The following is a 19,887-nucleotide window of genomic DNA, read 5'->3' on the forward strand; positions in this document are numbered from 1 at the left end:
CGGGAACAGGCCCAGATCCCCGTGATTTACGTGAAGAGGAGGAGGCGGCGGAGAAAAAGGGGCCAGAGGGCGAGCTGCCTTCTGAGAATTCGTAGGCGATCGAATAAACCCCCACTTTCTTTCATTCTGCTAGAAAACGTGAAATCTTTGGAGAATAAAATCGATGACCTACGCGGAAGATTAAACTGCCAACGGGACATTCAAAACTGTAATATCTTATGCTTCATGGAGTCGTGGCTGAACGACGACATTATCAACATACTAGACATTATCAACATACATACTAACACAGATGGCTGGCTATACCCTGTATCGGCAGGATAGAACAGCGGCGTCTGGTTAGACAAGGGGCGGTGGACTCGTTCTGTAAATAACAGCTGGTGCACGATATCTAAGGAAGTCCTGAGGTCTGTATTTTTCGTAGCTGTTTACATACCACCACAGACTGAGGCTGGCACTAGGACCGCACTGAATGAGCTGTATTCCACAATAGGCAAACAGGAAAACACTCATCCAGAGGAGGCGCTCCTAGTAGCCGGGGACTTTAATGCAGGGAAACTTAAATCCGTCTTACCAAATTTCTATCAACATGTTAAATGTGCAACCAGAGGGAAAAAAAACCTGGACCACCTTTACTCCACACACAGAGACCAATACAAAGCTCTTCCTCGCCCTCCATCTGGCAAATCTGACCATAATTCTATCCTCCTGATTCCTGCTTACAAGCACAAATGAAAGCAGGAAGCACCAGTGACTCAATCAATAAAAAAGTGGTCAGATGAAGCAGATGCTAAGCTACAGGACTGTTTTGCAAGCACAGACTGGATTATGTTCTGGGATTCCTCTGATGGCATTGGGGAGTACACCACATCAGTCATTGGCCAGACGGATTACCAGGACGTGTACTGCGAACATGCGCTGACCAACTGGCAAATGTCTTCACTGACATTTTCAACTTGTCCCTGACTGAGTCTGTAATACCAACATGTTTTAAGTAGACCACCATAGTCCCTGTGCCCAAGAACAGTAAGGTAACCTGCCTAAATGACTACCGACCCGTAGCACTCATGTCTGTAGCCATGAAGTGCTTTGAAAGGCTGGTCATGGCTCACGCACGACTCCAACACCATCATTAAGTTTGCCGATGACACAACAGTGCGTAGGCCTGATCACCAACGACGACGAGACAGCCTATGGGAGGAGGTCAGAGACCTGGCCGTGTGGTGTCAGGATAACAACGTCTCCCTCAGAGTGATCAAGACAAAGAAGATGATTGTGGACTACAGGAAAAAGAGGGCCGAACATGCCCCCATTCTCATCGACGGGACTGTAGTGGAACAGGTTGAGAGCTTCAAGTTCCTTGGTGTCCTCATCACCAACAAACTATCATGGTCTAAACACACCAAGACAGTCGTCTCCACATTGACTCTGTACCGGTACCCCCTGTATATAGCCTCCACATTGACTCTGTACCGGTACCCCCTGTATATAGCCTCCACATTGACTCTGTACCGGTACCACCTGTATATAGCCTCCACATTGACTCTGTACCGGTACCCCCTGTATATAGCCTCCACATTGACTCTGTACCGGTACCCCCTGTATATAGTCTCCACATTGACTCTGTACCGGTACCCCCTGTAGAGAGCCTCCACATTGACTCTGTACCGGTACCCCCTGTATATAGCCTCCACATTGACTCTGTACTGGTACCCCTTGTATATAGCCTCCACATTGACTCTGTACTGGTACCCCCTGTATATAGCCTCCACATTGACTCTGTACCGGTACCCCCTGTATATAGCCTCCACATTGACTCTGTACCGGTACCACCTGTATATAGCCTCCACATTGACTCTGTACCGGTACCCCCTGTATATAGTCTCCACATTAACTGTACCGGTACCCCCTGTATATAGCCTCCACATTGACTCTGTACTGGTAACACCTGTATATAGTCTCCACATTGGCTCTGTACCGGTACCCCCTGTATATAGCCTCCACATTGACTCTGTACTGGTAACACCTGTATATAGTCTCCACATTGGCTCTGTACTGGTACCCCCTGTATATAGCCTCCACATTGACTCTGTACCGGTACCCCCTGTATATAGTCTCCACATTGACTCTGTACCGTAACACCCTGTATATAGCCTCCACATTGACTCTGTACCGGTACCCCCTGTATATAGCCTCCACATTGACTCTGTACTGGCACCTTCTGTGTATAGCCTCCACATTGACTCTGTACTGGTAACACCTGTATATAGCCTCCACATTGACTCTGTACCGTAATACCCTGTATATAGCCTCCACATTGACTCTGTACCGGTACCCCCTGTATATAGCCTCCACATTGACTCTGTACTGGTACCTCCTGTATATAGCCTCCACATTGACTCTGTACCGGTACCCCCTGTATATAGTCTCCACATTGACTCTTTTCAATCAATAATTTCACTGTAAGGTCTACTACACCTGTTGTATTCAGCATTTCACTGTGAGGTCTACTACACCTGTTGTATTCAGCATTTCACTGTGAGGTCTACTACACCTGTTGTATTCAGCATTTCACTGTAAGGTCTACTACACCTGTTGTATTCAGCATTTCACTGTAAGGTCTACTACACCTGTTGTATTCAGCATTTCACTGTAAGGTCTACTACACCTGTTGTATTCAGCATTTCACTGTAAGGTCTACCTACACCTGTTGTATTCATAATTTCACTGTAAGGTCTACTACACCTGTTGTATTCATCATTTCACTGTAAGGTCTACTACACCTGTTGTATTCAGCATTTCACTGTAAGGTCTACTACACCTGTTGTATTCGGCATTTCACTGTAAGGTCTACTACACCTGTTGTATTCAGCATTTCACTGTAAGGTCTACTACACCTGTTGTATTCAGCATTTCACTGTAAGGTCTACTACACCTGTTGTATTCAGCATTTCACTGTAAGGTCTACTACACCTGTTGTATTCGGCATTTCACTGTAAGGTCTACTACACCTGTTGTATTCAGCATTTCACTGTAAGGTCTACTACACCTGTTGTTTTCGGCATTTCACTGTAAGGTCTACTACACCTGTTGTATTCAGCATTTCACTGTAAGGTCTACTACACCTGTTGTATTCGGCATTTCACTGTAAGGTCTACTACACCTGTTGTATTCAGCATTTCACTGTAAGGTCTACTACACCTGTTGTATTCGGCATTTCACTGTAAGGTCTACTACACCTGTTGTATTCAGCATTTCACTGTAAGGTCTACTACACCTGTTGTTTTCAGCATTTCACTGTAAGGTCTACTACACCTGTTGTATTCAGCATTTCACTGTAAGGTCTACTACACCTGTTGTATTCGGCATTTCACTGTAAGGTCTACTACACCTGTTGTATTCAGCATTTCACTGTAAGGTCTACTACACCTGTTGTATTCAGCATTTCACTGTAAGGTCTACTACACCTGTTGTATTCAGTATTTCACTGTAAGGTCTACTACACCTGTTGTATTCGGCATTTCACTGTAAGGTCTACTACACCTGTTGTATTCAGCATTTCACTGTAAGGTCTACTACACCTGTTGTATTCAGCATTTCACTGTAAGGTCTACTACACCTGTTGTATTCAGCATTTCACTGTAAGGTCTACTACATCTGTTGTATTCAGCATTTCACTGTAAGGTCTACTACACCTGTTGTATTCAGCATTTCACTGTAAGGTCTACTACACCTGTTGTATTCAGCATTTCACTGTGAGGTCTACTACACCTGTTTTATTCGGCATTTCACTGTAAGGTCTACTACACCTGTTGTATTCATCATTTCACTGTAAGGTCTACTACACCTGTTGTATTCAGCATTTCACTGTAAGGTCTACTACACCTGTTGTATTCAGCATTTCACTTTGAGGTCCACTACACCTGTTGTATTCAGCATTTCACTGTAAGGTCTACTACACCTGTTGTATTCGGCATTTCACTGTAAGGTCTACTACACCTGTTGTATTCATCATTTCACTGTAAGGTCTACTACACCTGTTGTATTCAGCATTTCACTGTAAGGTCTACTACACCTGTTGTATTCAGCATTTCACTTTGAGGTCCACTACACCTGTTGTATTCGGCGCATGTGACTAATAATATTTGATTTGACTTGATTTAGTTGTAGGTGGTGATGGTATATAGACTGTATATCAGCTATAGTTGTAGGTGGTGATGGTATATAGACTGTATATCAGCTATAGGTGTAGGTGGTGATGGTATATAGACTGTATATCAGCTATAGTTGTAGGTGGTGATGGTATATAGACTGTATATCAGCTATAGTTGTAGGTGGTGATGGTATATAGACTGTATATCAGCTATAGTTGTAGGTGGTGATGGTATATAGACTGTATATCAGCTATAGTTGTAGGTGTTGATGGTATATAGACTGTATATCAGCTATAGTTGTAGGTGTTGATGGTATATAGACTGTATATCAGCTATAGTTGTAGGTGTTGATGGTATATAGACTGTATATCAGCTATAGTTGTAGGTGTTGATGGTATATAGACTGTATATCAGCTATAGTTGTAGGTGGTGATGGTATATAGACTGTATATCAGCTATAGTTGTAGGTGGTGATGGTATATAGACTGTATATCAGCTATAGTTGTAGGTGTTGATGGTATATAGACTGTATATCAGCTATAGTTGTAGGTGTTGATGGTATATAGACTGTATATCAGCTATAGTTGTAGGTGGTGATGTTATATAGACTGTATATCAGCTATAGTTGTAGGTGGTGATGGTATATAGACTGTATATCAGCTATAGTTGTAGGTGTTGATGGTATATAGACTGTATATCAGCTATAGTTGTAGGTGTTGATTGCAAAGCAACAGAACTGGCACCATACCATCATGTACCTGTTAATGACTCCAGGTGGTTGGTTTCAGGAGGAGCTTGCTCGAGAGCGAGTGGCCGGCCGCTCTTTAACCTTTAACCTCACAGCACATTACATCCACTGTGGAGGAAACAGAGAAAAACCATTTAAAATAACATCTAGTTTGTTTTTGTTTGTTTTTGTTTACCTGGTTTAGTACGTGATAGAAAAGCCTCGTGAGTCAGACGTAGTTCATCAACCTCAGGTCCTAGGAACCCACATCATCAACCTCAGGTCCTAGGAACCCACATCATCAACCTCAGGTCCTAGGAACCCACATCATCAACCTCAGGTCCTAGGAACCCACATCATCAACCTCAGGTCCTAGGAACCCACATCATCAACCTCAGGTCCTAGGAACCCACATCATCAACCTCAGGTCCTAGGAACCCACATCATCAACCTCAGGTCCTAGGAACCCACATCATCAACCTCAGGTCCTAGGAAACCACATCATCAACCTCAGGTCCTAGGAACCCACATCATCAACCTCAGGTCCTAGGAACCCACATCATCAACCTCAGGTCCTAGGAACCCACATCATCAACCTCAGGTCCTAGGAACCCACATCATCAACCTCAGGTCCTAGGAACCCACATCATCAACCTCAGGTCCTAGGAACCCACATCATCAACCTCAGGTCCTAGGAACCCACATCATCAACCTCAGGTCCTAGGAACCCACATCATCAACCTCAGGTCCTAGGAACCCACATCATCAACCTCAGGTCCTAGGAACCCACATCATCAACCTCAGGTCCTAGGAACACACATCATCAACCTCAGGTCCTAGGAACCCACATCATCAACCTCAGGTCCTAGGAACCCACATCATCAACCTCAGGTCCTAGGAACCCACATCATCAACCTCAGGTCCTAGGAACCCACATCATCAACCTCAGGTCCTAGGAACCCACATCATCAACCTCAGGTCCTAGGAACACACATCATCAACCTCAGGTCCTAGGAACCCACATCATCAACCTCAGGTCCTAGGAACCCACATCATCAACCTCAGGTCCTAGGAACCCACATCATCAACCTCAGGTCCTAGGAACCCACATCATCAACCTCAGGTCCTAGGAACCCACATCATCAACCTCAGGTCCTAGGAACCCACATCATCAACCTCAGGTCCTAGGAACCCACATCATCAACCTCAGGTCCTAGGAACCCACATCATCAACCTCAGGTCCTAGGAACCCACATCATCAACCTCAGGTCCTAGGAACCCACATCATCAACCTCAGGTCCTAGGAACCCACATCATCAACCTCAGGTCCTAGGAACCCACATCATCAACCTCAGGTCCTAGGAACACACATCATCAACCTCAGGTCCTAGGAACCCACATCATCAACCTCAGGTCCTAGGAACCCACATCATCAACCTCAGGTCCTAGGAACCCACATCATCAATCTCAGGTCCTAGGAACCCACATCATCAACCTCAGGTCCTAGGAACCCACATCATCAACCTCAGGTCCTAGGAACACACATCATCAACCTCAGGTCCTAGGAACCCACATCATCAACCTCAGGTCCTAGGAACCCACATCATCAACCTCAGGTCCTAGGAACCCACATCATCAACCTCAGGTCCTAGGAACCCACATCATCAACCTCAGGTCCTAGGAACCCACATCATCAAACATATCATCAACCTCAGGTCCTAGGAACCCACATCATCAACCTCAGGTCCTAGGAACCCACATCATCAACCTCAGGTCCTAGGAACCCACATCATCAACCTCAGGTCCTAGGAACCCACATCATCAAACATATCATCAACCTCAGGTCCTAGGTACCCACATCATCAACCTCAGGTCCTAGGAACCCACATCATCAACCTCAGGTCCTAGGAACCCACATCATCAACCTCAGGTCCTAGGAACCCACATCATCAACCTCAGGTCCTAGGAACCCACATCATCAAACACATCATCAACCTCAGGTCCTAGGAACCCACATCATCAACCTCAGGTCCTAGGAACCCACATCATCAACCTCAGGTCCTAGGAACCCACATCAAACATATCATCAACCTCAGGTCCTAGGAACCCACATCATCAACCTCAGGTCCTAGGAACCCACATCATCAACCTCAGGTCCTAGGAACCCACATCATCAACCTCAGGTCCTAGGAACCCACATCATCAACCTCAGGTCCTAGGAACCCACATCATCAACCTCAGGTCCTAGGAACCCACATCATCAACCTCAGGTCCTAGGAACCCACATCATCAACCTCAGGTCCTAGGAACCCACATCATCAACCTCAGGTCCTAGGAACCCACATCATCAACCTCAGGTCCTAGGAACCCACATCATCAACCTCAGGTCCTAGGAACCCACAGAGTATGCAAGTACTTGTTCCTGACCAGGGATATTAGACATGATTTATATCATCAAACATATCATCAAGCTCTTGGTTGTTCAATCAGGGATTTGTGTTCATACTGGGCTAGAACAAAGAGAGAGAGAGGGGGGGGGGGGAGAGAGAGAAAGAGAGAGAGAGAGAGAAAGAGAGCGAGAGACAGAGAGCTGTCCAATAAAGAGATAAAGAGAGAGAGAGAGCTGTCCAACAGGAGAGAGAGAGAGAGAGTACAGGAGAGAAAGAGGGCTGTCCAACAGAGAGAAAGAGAGAGAGCTGTCCAAAAGGAGAGAGAGAGAGAGAGAGAGAGAGAGGGAGAGCTGTCCAACAGAGGGAAAGAGAGAGAGAGAGACAGAGAGAGAGAGAGAGAGAGAGAGAGAGGACCACAAATATAAATTCCATCTAGACACTGTTGCCCTAGAGCACACAAAAAACTAAACATACCTTGGCCTAAACATCAGCGCCACAGGTAACTTCCACAAAGCTGTGAATGATCTGAGAGACAAGGCAAGAAGGGCCTTCTATGCCATCAAAAGAAACATAAATTTCAACATACCAATTAGGATTTGGCTAAAAATACTTGAATCAGTCATAGAGCCCATTGCCCTTTATGGTTGTGAGGTCTGGGGTCCGCTCACCAACCAAGACTTCACAAAATGGGACAAACACCAAATTGAGACACCAAATAATGCATGCAGAGCAGAATTAGGCCGATACCCACTAATTATCAAAATCCAGAAAAGAGACGTTAAATTCTACAACCACCTAAAAGGAAGCGATTCACAAACCTTCCATAACAAAGCCATCACCTACAGAGAGATGAACCTGGAGAAGAGTCCCCTAAGCAAGCTGGTCCTGGGGCTCTGATCACAAACACAAACACACCCTACAGAGCCCCAGAAGAGCAGCACAATTAGACCCAACCAAATCATGAGAAAACAAAAAGATAATCACTTGACACATTGGAAAGAATTAACAAAAAAACAGAGCAAACTAGAATGCTATTTGGCCCTAAACAGAGAGTACACAGTGGCAGAATACCTGACCACTGTGACTGACCCAAACTTAAGGAAAGCTTTGACTATGTACAGACTCAGTGAGCATAGCCTTGCTATTGAGAAAGGCCGCCGTAGGCAGACATGGCTCTCAAGAGAAGACAGGCTATGTGCTCACTGCCCACAAAATGAGGTGGAAACTGAGCTGCACTTCCTAACCTCCTGCCCAATGTATGACCATATTAGAGAGACATATTTCCCTCAGATTACACAGATCCACAAAGAATTCGAAAACAAATCCAATTTTGATAAACTCCCATATCTACTGGGTGAAATTCCACAGTGTGCCATCACAGCAGCAACATTTGTGACCTGTTGCCACGAGAAAAGGGCAACCAGTGAAGAACAAACACCATTGTAAATACAACCCATATTTATGCTTATTTATTTTATCTTGTGTCCTTTAACCATTTGTACATTGTTAAAACACTGTATATATATATATAATATGACATTTGTAATGTCTTTACTGTTTTGAAACCTCTGTATGTGTAATGTTAACTGTTAATTTTGGTTGTTTTTCACTTTATATATTCACTTTGTATGTTGTCTACCTCACTTGCTTTGGCAATGTTAACACATGTTTCCCATGCCAATAAAGCCCTTGAATTGAATTGAATTGAATTGAATTGAGAGAGAGAGAGGGGGGGGGGAGCTGTCCAACAGGAGAGGAAGAGAGGAAGAGAGGTAGCTGTAGTGGAGGTTGCAGGGCTGTTCAACAGAAGACTGAGAGATAGATTGAATGATAGATGATGATAGATGACTCATCTCATCTGGGGAACAGAACAGTCAGAACCTGTTGATGGCCAGACTTCTGCTGCCCACACATAACACTACCTCTTACTCACTGTCACTCAATTTTCTGTCAAACAGAGAGGACCGGAGAGGACAGGAAGGGAAAAGAGAGGACAGGAGAGGAGGACAGGAGAGGACAGGAGAGAACAGGACAGGAGAAGACAGGAGAGGACAGGAGAAGACAGGAGAGGACAGGAGAAGACAGGACAGGAGAGGACAGGAGGGGACAGGAGAGAACAGGACAGGAGAGGACAGGAGAGGACAGGAGAAGACAGGACAGGAGAAGATAGGACAGGAGAGGACAGGAACGGAGGACAGGAGAAGACAGGAGAGGACAGGAGAAGACAGGACAGGAGAAGACAGGACAGGAGAAGACAGGACAGGAGAAGATAGGACAGGAGAAGATAGGACAGGAGAAGATAGGACAGGAGAAGATAGGACAGGAGAAGATAGGACAGGAGAAGATAGGACAGGAGAAGATAGGACAGGAGAAGATAGGACAGGAGAGGACAGGACAGGAGGGGACAGGAGAGGACAGGAACGGAGAAGACAGGAGAGGACAGGAGAAGACAGGACAGGAGAAGACAGGACAGGAGAAGACAGGACAGGAGAAGACAGGACAGGAGAAGACAGGACAGGAGAAGACAGGACAGGAGAAGATAGGACAGGAGAAGATAGGACAGGAGAGGACAGGACAGGATAAGACAGGACAGGAGGGGACAGGAGAGGACAGGAACGGAGGACAGGAGAAGACAGGAGAGGACAGGAGAAGACAGGAGAAGACAGGAGAGGACAGGAGAAGACAGAAGAAGACAGGAGAGGACAGGAGAAGACAGGAGAAGACAGGAGAAGACAGGAGAGGACAGGAGACGACAGGAGAGGACAGGAGAGGACAGGAGAGGACAGGAGAAGAAAGGAGAGGAGAGATGATTAAGCTAATGCTTCAAAGCCAAACTAACTAATGTTCATGACAACTTCAAGTTATTCAAGTAATTCAATCTGTTTTCCATATATCAATATGTCCAACTTTGCCATAATGGTGAGTGACTGTCAGAATGGTAAATGAACCACAGACTGTTTCTGGTTGAACCACACCAGGACCACACAGAGAGCTGCTGAACACTCAGGCTGAGATGACCGTGACCTCCACTCTCGCCGGGTGTCTCCGGGGGACTTGGGATACGCAGAAGACACATTTCCAAATTCACACATATTAATACAGAGTTGAAATAGGACCAATATAACCCCCCCCCCCCCCCCCCCTACCAGACGACCCTTAATGGTAATATGAAAGAAGCTGAGACGTCCGTGTTGCTGTAACAACACCTTAACATCCACAGCCAGTCGGACCCATCTGGTTTCAGCTGGACGCAACATAAACTCTTAACATCCACAGCCAGTCGGACCCATCTGGTTTCAGCTGGACGCAACATAAACTCTTAACATCCACAGCCAGTCGGACCCATCTGGTTTCAGCTGGACGCAACATAAACTCTTAACATCCACAGCCAGTCGGACCCATCTGGTTTCAGCTGGACGCAACATAAACTCTTAACATCCACAGCCAGTCGGACCCATCTGGTTTCAGCTGGACGCAACATAAACTCTTAACATCCACAGCCAGTCGGACCCATCTGGTTTCAGCTGGACGCAACATAAACTCTTAACATCCACAGCCAGTCGGACCCATCTGGTTTCAGCTGGACGCAACATAAACTCTTAACATCCACAGCCAGTCGGACCCATCTGGTTTCAGCTGGACGCAACATAAACTCTTAACATCCACAGCCAGTCGGACCCATCTGGTTTCAGCTGGACGCAACATAAACTCTTAACATCCACAGCCAGTCGGACCCATCTGGTTTCAGCTGGACGCAACATAAACTCTTAACATCCACAGCCAGTCGGACCCATCTGGTTTCAGCTGGACGCAACATAAACTCTTAACATCCACAGCCAGTCGGACCCATCTGGTTTCAGCTGGACGCAACATAAACTCTTAACATCCACAGCCAGTCGGACCCATCTGGTTTCAGCTGGACGCAACATAAACTCTTAACATCCACAGCCAGTCGGACCCATCTGGTTTCAGCTGGACGCAACATAAACTCTTAACATCCACAGCCAGTCGGACCCATCTGGTTTCAGCTGGACGCAACATAAACTCTTAACATCCACAGCCAGTCGGACCCATCTGGTTTCAGCTGGACGCAACATAAACTCTTAACATCCACAGCCAGTCGGACCCATCTGGTTTCAGCTGGACGCAACATAAACTCTTAACATCCACAGCCAGTCGGACCCATCTGGTTTCAGCTGGACGCAACATAAACAGAGGAAGGAGATTGTTTTCTGTTTTCAACCAGTAGTCCTAGTATAAGTCCCAAATCGCACCCTATTCCCTATACAGTGCTCTACTTTTGACCAGAGCTCTATGGGTCCTGGTCGAAAGTAGTGCACTATATAGGGAATAGGTTGCGATTTGGGACTTATACTAGGACTACTGGTTGAAAACAGAAAACAATCTCCTTCCTCTGTAACCCAGTATCATAATGACCAATAGGCTCCTGGCTGTAACTCACCAAACACATGAGGACATGGTGTTCTTAACTGATGATAATGTGGTGTTGTCAGAACAGCAGGATGGGTATGAAGACCAACACAGCATCAGGACCAGGCAAAGATAATGGCCAGATCAAATGAATTCCTTTTTAATATTTAGGAAATCATTAGCCAATCGAAGACAACGCAAGAAGCTTTTTGTCAGAGGTGATTTCTATCTATGTTTTCTGTTGTTGTTGTTGTGGTGGAGGGGTTCTATAGTCTGTTCTGGGGTTCTGTTGTTGTTGTGGTGGAGGGGTTCTATAGTCTGTACTGGGGTTCTGTTGTGGTGGAGGGGTTCTATAGTCTGTACTGGGGTTCTGTTGTTGTTGTAGTGGAGGGGTTCTATAGTCTGTACTGGGGTTCTGTTGTTGTTGTGGTGGAGGGGTTCTATAGTCTGTACTGGGGTTCTGTTGTGGTGGAGGGGTTCTATAGTCTGTACTGGGGTTCTGTTGTGGTGGAGGGGTTCTATAGTCTGTACTGGGGTTCTGTTGTGGTGGAGGGGTTCTATAGTCTGTACTGGGGTTCTGTTGTGGTGGAGGGGTTCTATAGTCTGTACTGGGGTTCTGTTGTGGTGGAGGGGTTCTATAGTCTGTACTGGGGTTCTGTTGTGGTGGAGGGGTTCTATAGTCTGTTCTGGGGTTGTGGTGGTGGAGGGGTTCTATAGTCTGTACTGGGGTTCTGTTGTTGTTGTGGTGGTGGAGGGGTTCTATAGTCTGTACTGGGGTTCTGTTGTGGTGGAGGGGTTCTATAGTCTGTTCTGGGGTTGTGGTGGTGGAGGGGTTCTATAGTCTGTACTGGGGTTCTGTTGTTGTTGTGGTGGAGGGGTTCTATAGTCTGTACTGGGGTTCTGTTGTGGTGGTGCAGGGTTTCTATAGTGTGTACTGGGGTTCTGTTGTGGTGGAGGGGTTCTATAGTCTGCTCTGGGGTTCTGTTGTTGTTGTGGTGGAGGGGTTCTATAGTCTGTTCTGTTGTTGTGGTGGTGGAGGGGTTCTATAGTCTGTACTGGGTTTCTGTTGTGGTGGTGGAGGGTTTCTATAGTCTGTACTGGGGTTCTGTTGTTGTGGTGGAGGGGTTCTATAGTCTGTACTGGGGTTCTGTTGTTGTGGTGGAGGGGTTCTATAGTCTGTACTGGGGTTCTGTTGTTGTTGTGGTGGTGGAGGGGTTCTATAGTCTGTACTGGGGTTCTGTTGTTGTTGTGGTGGTGGAGGGGTTCTATAGTCTGTACTGGGGTTCTGTTGTTGTTGTGGTGGAGGGGTTCTATAGTCTGTTCTGTTGTTGTGGTGGTGGAGGGTTTCTATAGTCTGTACTGGGGTTCTGTTGTTGTGGTGGAGGGGTTCTATAGTATGTACTGGGGTTCTGTTGTTGTTGTGGTGGTGGAGGGGTTCTATAGTCTGTACTGGGGTTCTGTTGTTGTTGTGGTGGTGGATGGGTTCTATAGTCTGTACTGGGGTTCTGTTGTTGTTGTGGTGGAGGGGTTCTATAGTCTGTACTGGGGTTATGTTGTTGTTGTGGGGGAGGGGTTCTATAGTCTGTTCTGTTGTTGTGGTGGTGGAGGGGTTCTATAGTCTGTACTGGGGTGCTGTTGTGGTGGTGGAGGGGTTCTATAGTCTGTACTGGGGTTCTGTTGTTGTTGTGGTGGTGGAGGGGTTCTATAGCCTGTACTGGGGTTCTGTTGTTGTGGTGGAGGGGTTCTATAGGCTGTTCTGTTGTTGTGGTGGAGGGGTTCTATAGTCTGTTCTGTTGTTGTGGTGGTGGAGGGGTTCTATAGTCTGTACTGGGGTTCTGTTGTTGTGGTGGAGGGGTTCTATAGTCTGTTCTGTTGTTGTGGTGGTGGAGGGGTTCTGTAGTCTGTACTGTGGTTCTGTTGTTGTTGTTGTGGTGGAGGGGTTCTATAGTCTGTACTGGGGTTCTGTTGTTGTGGTGGAGGGGTTCTATAGTCTGTACTGGGGTTCTGTTGTTGTTGTGGTGGAGGGGTTCTATAGTCTGTACTGTGGTTCTGTTGTGGTGGAGGGGTTCTATAGTCTGTTCTGGGGTTGTGGTGGTGGAGGGGTTCTATAGTCTGTACTGGGGTTCTGTTGTTGTTGTGGTGGAGGGGTTCTATAGTCTGTACTGGGGTTCTGTTGTGGTGGTGCAGGGTTTCTATAGTGTGTACTGGGGTTCTGTTGTGGTGGAGGGGTTCTATAGTCTGCTCTGGGGTTCTGTTGTTGTTGTGGTGGAGGGGTTCTATAGTCTGTTCTGTTGTTGTGGTGGTGGAGGGGTTCTATAGTCTGTACTGGGTTTCTGTTGTGGTGGTGGAGGGTTTCTATAGTCTGTACTGGGGTTCTGTTGTTGTGGTGGAGGGGTTCTATAGTCTGTACTGGGGTTCTGTTGTTGTGGTGGAGGGGTTCTATAGTCTGTACTGGGGTTCTGTTGTTGTTGTGGTGGTGGAGGGGTTCTATAGTCTGTACTGGGGTTCTGTTGTTGTTGTGGTGGTGGAGGGGTTCTATAGTCTGTACTGGGGTTCTGTTGTTGTTGTGGTGGAGGGGTTCTATAGTCTGTTCTGTTGTTGTGGTGGTGGAGGGTTTCTATAGTCTGTACTGGGGTTCTGTTGTTGTGGTGGAGGGGTTCTATAGTCTGTACTGGGGTTCTGTTGTTGTTGTGGTGGTGGAGGGGTTCTATAGTCTGTACTGGGGTTCTGTTGTTGTTGTGGTGGTGGATGGGTTCTATAGTCTGTACTGGGGTTCTGTTGTTGTTGTGGTGGAGGGGTTCTATAGTCTGTACTGGGGTTATGTTGTTGTTGTGGGGGAGGGGTTCTATAGTCTGTTCTGTTGTTGTGGTGGTGGAGGGGTTCTATAGTCTGTACTGGGGTGCTGTTGTGGTGGTGGAGGGGTTCTATAGTCTGTACTGGGGTTCTGTTGTTGTTGTGGTGGTGGAGGGGTTCTATAGCCTGTACTGGGGTTCTGTTGTTGTGGTGGAGGGGTTCTATAGGCTGTTCTGTTGTTGTGGTGGAGGGGTTCTATAGTCTGTTCTGTTGTTGTGGTGGTGGAGGGGTTCTATAGTCTGTACTGGGGTTCTGTTGTTGTGGTGGAGGGGTTCTATAGTCTGTTCTGTTGTTGTGGTGGTGGAGGGGTTCTGTAGTCTGTACTGTGGTTCTGTTGTTGTTGTTGTGGTGGAGGGGTTCTATAGTCTGTACTGGGGTTCTGTTGTTGTGGTGGAGGGGTTCTATAGTCTGTACTGGGGTTCTGTTGTTGTTGTGGTGGAGGGGTTCTATAGTCTGTACTGTGGTTCTGTTGTTGTTGTGGTGGTGGAGGGGTTCTATAGTCTGTACTGGGGTTCTGTTGTTGTGGTGGAGGGGTTCTAAAGTCTGTTCTGTTGTTGTTGTGGTTGAGGGGTTCTATAGTCCGTACTGGGGTTCTGTTGTTGTTGTGGTGGAGGGGTTCTATAGTCTGTACTGGGGTTCTGTTGTTGTTGTGGTGGTGGAGGGGTTCTATAGTCTGTACTGGGGTTCTGTTGTTGTTGTGGTGGAGGGGTTCTATAGTCTGTACTGGGGTTCTGTTGTTGTTGTGGGGGAGGGGTTCTATAACCTGTACTGGGGTTCTGTTGTGTTGTTGTGGTGGAGGGGTTCTATAGTCTGTACTGGGGTTCTGTTGTTGTTGTGGTGGAGGGGTTATGTAGTTTGTACTGGGGTTCTGTTGTGTTGTTGTGGTGGAGGGGTTCTATAGTCTGTACTGGGGTTCTGTTCTGTTGTTGTTGTAGTGGAGGGGTTCTATAGTCCGTACTGGGGTTCTGTTGTTGTTGTGGTGGAGGGGTTCTATAGTCTGTACTGGGGTTCTGTTGTTGTTGTGGTGGAGGGGTTCTATAGTCTGTACTGGGGTTATGTTGTTGTTGTGGTGGAGGGGTTCTATAGTCTGTACTGGGGTTCTGTTGTTGTTGTGGAGGAGGGGTTCTATAGTCTGTACTGGGGATCTGTTGTGGTGGAAGGGTTCTATAGTCTGTACTGGGGTTCTGTTGTTGTTGTGGTGGAGGCGTTCTATAGTCTGTTCTGTTGTTGTGGTGGTGGAGGGGTTCTATAGTCTGTACTGGGGTTCTGTTGTTGTGGTGGAGGGGTTCTATAGTCTGTACTGTGGTTCTGTTGTTGTTGTCGTGGTGGAGGGGTTCTATAGTCTGTACTGGGGTTCTGTTGTTGTGGTGGAGGGGTTCTATAGTCTGTACTGGGGTTCGGTTGTTGTTGTGGTGGAGGGGTTCTATAGTCTGTTCTGTTGTTGTGGTGGTGGAGGGGTTCTATAGTCTGTACTGGGGTTCTGTTGTTGTTGTGGTGGAGGGGTTCTATAGTCTGTTCTGTTGTTGTGGTGGAGGGGTTCTATATTCTGTTATGTTGTTGTGGTGGTGGAGGGGTTCTATAGTCCGTACTGGGGTTCTGTTGTTGTGGTGGAGGGGCTCTATAGTCTGTACTGTGGTTCTGTTGTTGTTGTGGTGGTGGAGGGGTTCTATAGTCTGTACTGGGCTTCTGTTATTGTGGTGGATGGGTTCTATAGTCTGTACTGGGGTTCTGTTGTTGTGCTGGAGGGGTTCTATAGTCTGTTCTGTTGTTGTGGTGGTGGAGGGGTTCTATAGTCTGTACTGGGGTTCTGTTGTGTTGTTGTGGTGGAGTGGTTCTATAGTCTGTACTGGGGTTCCGTTGTTGTTGTGGTGGAGGGGTTCTATAGTCTGTACTGGGGTTCTGTTGTTGTGGTGGTGGAGGGGTTCTATAATCTGTACTGGGGTTCTGTTGTTGTTGTGGTGGAGGGGTTCTATAGTCTGTACTGGGGTTCTGTTGTTGTTGTGGTGGTGGAGGGGTTCTATAGTCTGTACTGGGGTTCTGTTGTTGTTGTGGTGGAGGGGTTCTATAGTCCGTACTGGGGTTCTGTTGTTGTTGTGGTGGAGGGGTTCTATAGTCTATACTGGGGTTCTGTTGTTGTTGTGGTGGAGGGGTTCTATAGTCTGTACTGGGGTTCTGTTGTGGTTGTGGTGGAGGGGTTCTATAGTCTGTACTGGGGTTCTGTTGTTGTGGTGGATGGGTTCTATAGTCTGTACTGGGGTTCTGTTGTTGTGGTGGAGGAGGGGTTCTATAGTCTGTACTGGGGTTATGTTGTTGTGGTGGAGGAGGGGTTCTATAGTCTGTACTGGGGTTCTGTTGGTGTTGTGGTGGAGGGGTTCTATAGTCTGTTCTGTTGTTGTGGTGGTGGAGGGGTTCTATAGTCTGTTCTGTTGTTGTGGTGGTGGAGGGGTTCTATAGTCTGTACTGGGGTTCTGTTGTTGTGGTGGAGGGGTTCTATAGTCTGTACTGGGGTTCTGTTGTTGTTGTGGTGGTGGAGGGGTTCTATAGTCTGTACTGGGGTTCTGTTGTTGTGGTGGAGGGGTTCTATAGTCTGTACTGGGGTTCTGTTGTTGTGGTGGAGGGGTTCTATAGTCTGTACTGGGGTTCTGTTGTTGTGGTGGAGGGGTTCTATAGTCTGTACTGGGGTTCTGTTGTTGTTGTGGTGGAGGGGTTCTATAGTCTGTACTGGGGTTCTGTTGTTGTGGTGGTGGAGGGGTTCTATAGTCTGTTCTGTTGTTGTGGTGGTGGAGGGGTTCTATAGTCTGTACTGGGGTTCTGTTGTGTTGTTGTGGTGGAGTGGTTCTATAGTCTGTACTGGGGTTCTGTTGTTGTTGTGGTGGAGGGGTTCTATAGTCTGTACTGGGGTTCTGTTGTTGTGGTGGTGGAGGGGTTCTATAGTCTGTACTGGGGTTCTGTTGTTGTTGTGGTGGAGGGGTTCTATAGTCTGTACTGGGGTTCTGTTGTTGTGGTGATGGAGGGGTTCTGTAGTTTGTACTGGGGTTCTGTTGTTGTGGTGGAGGGGTTCTATAGTCTGTACTGGGGTTCTGTTGTTGTTGTGGTGGTGGAGGGGTTCTATAGTCTGTACTGGGGTTCTGTTGTTGTGGTGGAGGGGTTCTATAGTCTGTTCTGTTGTTGTGGTGGTGGAGGGGTTCTGTAGTCTGTACTGGGGTTCTGTTCAGTTGTTGTTGTGGTGGAGGGGTTCTGGTGATGGAGGGGTTCTGTAGTTTGTACTGGGGTTCTGTTGTTGTTGTGGTGGAGGGGTTCTATAGTCTGTACTGGGGTTCTGTTGTTGTTGTGGTGGAGGGGTTCTATAGTCTGTACTGGGGTTCTGTTGTTGTTGTGGTGGAGGGGTTCTATAGTCTGTACTGGGGTTCTGTTGTTGTTGTGGTGGAGGGGTTCTATAGTCTGTACTGGGGTTCTGTTGTTGTTGTGGTGGAGGGGTTCTATAGTCCGTACTGGGGTTCTGTTGTTGTTGTGGTGGAGGGGGTTCTATAATATATTCTGTTGTTGTTGTGGTGGAGGGGTTCTGTAGTCTGTACTGGGGTTCTGTTCAGTTGTTGTTGTGGTGGAGGGGTTCTGGTGATGGAGGGATTCTGTAGTTTGTACTGGGGTTCTGTTGTTGTGGTGGAGGGGTTCTATAGTCTGTACTGAGATACTGTAATGTTGGCTGGAGGGGGGAAGTTCCGTGGTGGGTAAGGGGTTCAGAGGACAGTCCTATAGGAGGGGGTAGGGGGGTCGGGCAGTTCCGTGGGGGGGGGGGGGGTTAAGTGGCTAGGGGGGGAGGTAGCAGTGACCATCTGCTTTTAATTCAATAGGATTAATTTAATCCCATTAGATTTAGGAGACCTTGAAAGAGCCACACAGCATTACTCCTCTGGTGCCCAGTCAAATAATATCCATGACAACAGGCTGCTGAGTTAAAACACACGACAGACGTTTCATCAACACTATTAAGGGTATCAAGAGTCAGGGAGGTTTATTTCCATATCCCTCCTTTCCTCCTCCCGTGCTGACTATCACTCTGTCATATCAGTTACTCATTAGCAGAGAGAGAGCTAAGGGAGAGAGGGAGAGAGAGAGAGAGCTAAGGGAGAGAGGGAGAGAGAGAGAGCTAAAGGGAGAGAGGGAGAGAGCTAAGGGAGAGAGGGAGAGAGAGAGCTAAGGGAGAGAGGGGGAGAGAGAGAGAGCGAGAGCTAAGGAAGAGAGGGAGAGAGAGAGAGCTAAAGGGAGAGAGGGTGAGAGAGAGAGCTAAGGGAGAGCTAAGGGAGAAAGGGAGAGAGATAGCTAAAGGGAGAGAGGGAAAGCTAAGGGAGAGAGGGAGAGAGAGAGCTAAAGGGAGAGAGAGCTAAGGGAGAGAGAGCTAAGGGAGAAAGGGAGAGAGAGAGCTAAAGGAAGAGAGGGAGAGAGAGAGCTAAGAGGGAGAGGGAGAGAGAGAGCGAAGGGGGAGAGGGAGAGAGAGAGCGAAGGGAGAGAGAGAGAGCTAAGGGAGAGAGGGAGAGAGAGCTAAGGGAGAGATGGAGAGAGAGAGAGCTAAGGGAGAGAGGGAGAGAGAGAGAGCTAAGGGGGGAAGGAAAGAGCTAAAGGGAGAGAGGGAGAGAAGGAGAGAGCTAAGGGGGAGAGGGAGAGAGGGAGAGAGAGAGAGCTAAGGGAGAGAGGGAGAGCTAAGGGAGAGAGGGAGAGAGCTAAACGGAGAGAGGGAGAGAGCTAAAGGGAGAGAGGGAGAGAAGGAGAGAGCTAAGGGGGAGAGGGAGAGAGAGAGCTAAGGGAGAGAGGGAAAGAGGGAGAGAGAGAGCTAAAGGGAGAGAGGGCTAAGGGAGAGAGGGAGCTAAGGGGGAGAGGGAGAGAGAGAGCTAAGGGAGAGAGAGAGAGAGCTAAGGGAGAGAGGGAGAGAGCTAAGGGAGAGAGGGAGAGAGAGAGCTAAGGGAGAGAGGGAGAGAGAGAGAGCTAAGGGAGAGAGGGAGAGAAAGAGCTATAAGCAAGAGAGAGAGGGAGAGAGAGAGCTAAGGGAGAGAGGGAGAGTGAGAGCTAAGCGAGAGAGAGAGAGAGGGAGAGAGCTAAGGGGGAGAGGAAGAAAGAGAGAACTAAGGGAGACAGAGAGAGCTAAGGGAGAGAGGGAGAGAGAGCTAAGCGAGAGAGGGAGAGAGAGCTAAGGGGGAGAGAGAGAGGGAGAGAGAGGGAGAGCAGGAGAGAGAAGAGAACCTTCACACACTGTTGGTTTGGGTGATCATTGATATATATGTTTAATGTTGTTTATTAAAGTACTGTATATCAGAAACCTAGCGATCTGTGACAGAAG

The 19,887-nt window shown here is 47.5% G+C and overlaps 1 protein-coding gene across 1 annotated transcript in view; it reads right to left on the minus strand.

The window, feature by feature from the left end:
• The window catches only part of LOC139384986 (tetraspanin-18B-like), a 51,809-nt gene that overhangs the window by 19,733 nt on the left and 12,189 nt on the right, over positions 1-19,887 (minus strand). Inside the window, exon 2 of the mRNA XM_071129948.1 lies at positions 4,913-5,010. The gene's annotated coding sequence lies outside the window, so the exon portion shown is untranslated. The remainder of the gene's footprint in view (positions 1-4,912; positions 5,011-19,887) is intronic.

Source organism: Oncorhynchus clarkii, chromosome 26, assembly GCF_045791955.1.
Source record: "Oncorhynchus clarkii lewisi isolate Uvic-CL-2024 chromosome 26, UVic_Ocla_1.0, whole genome shotgun sequence".
Lineage (NCBI taxonomy): Eukaryota > Metazoa > Chordata > Actinopteri > Salmoniformes > Salmonidae > Oncorhynchus > Oncorhynchus clarkii.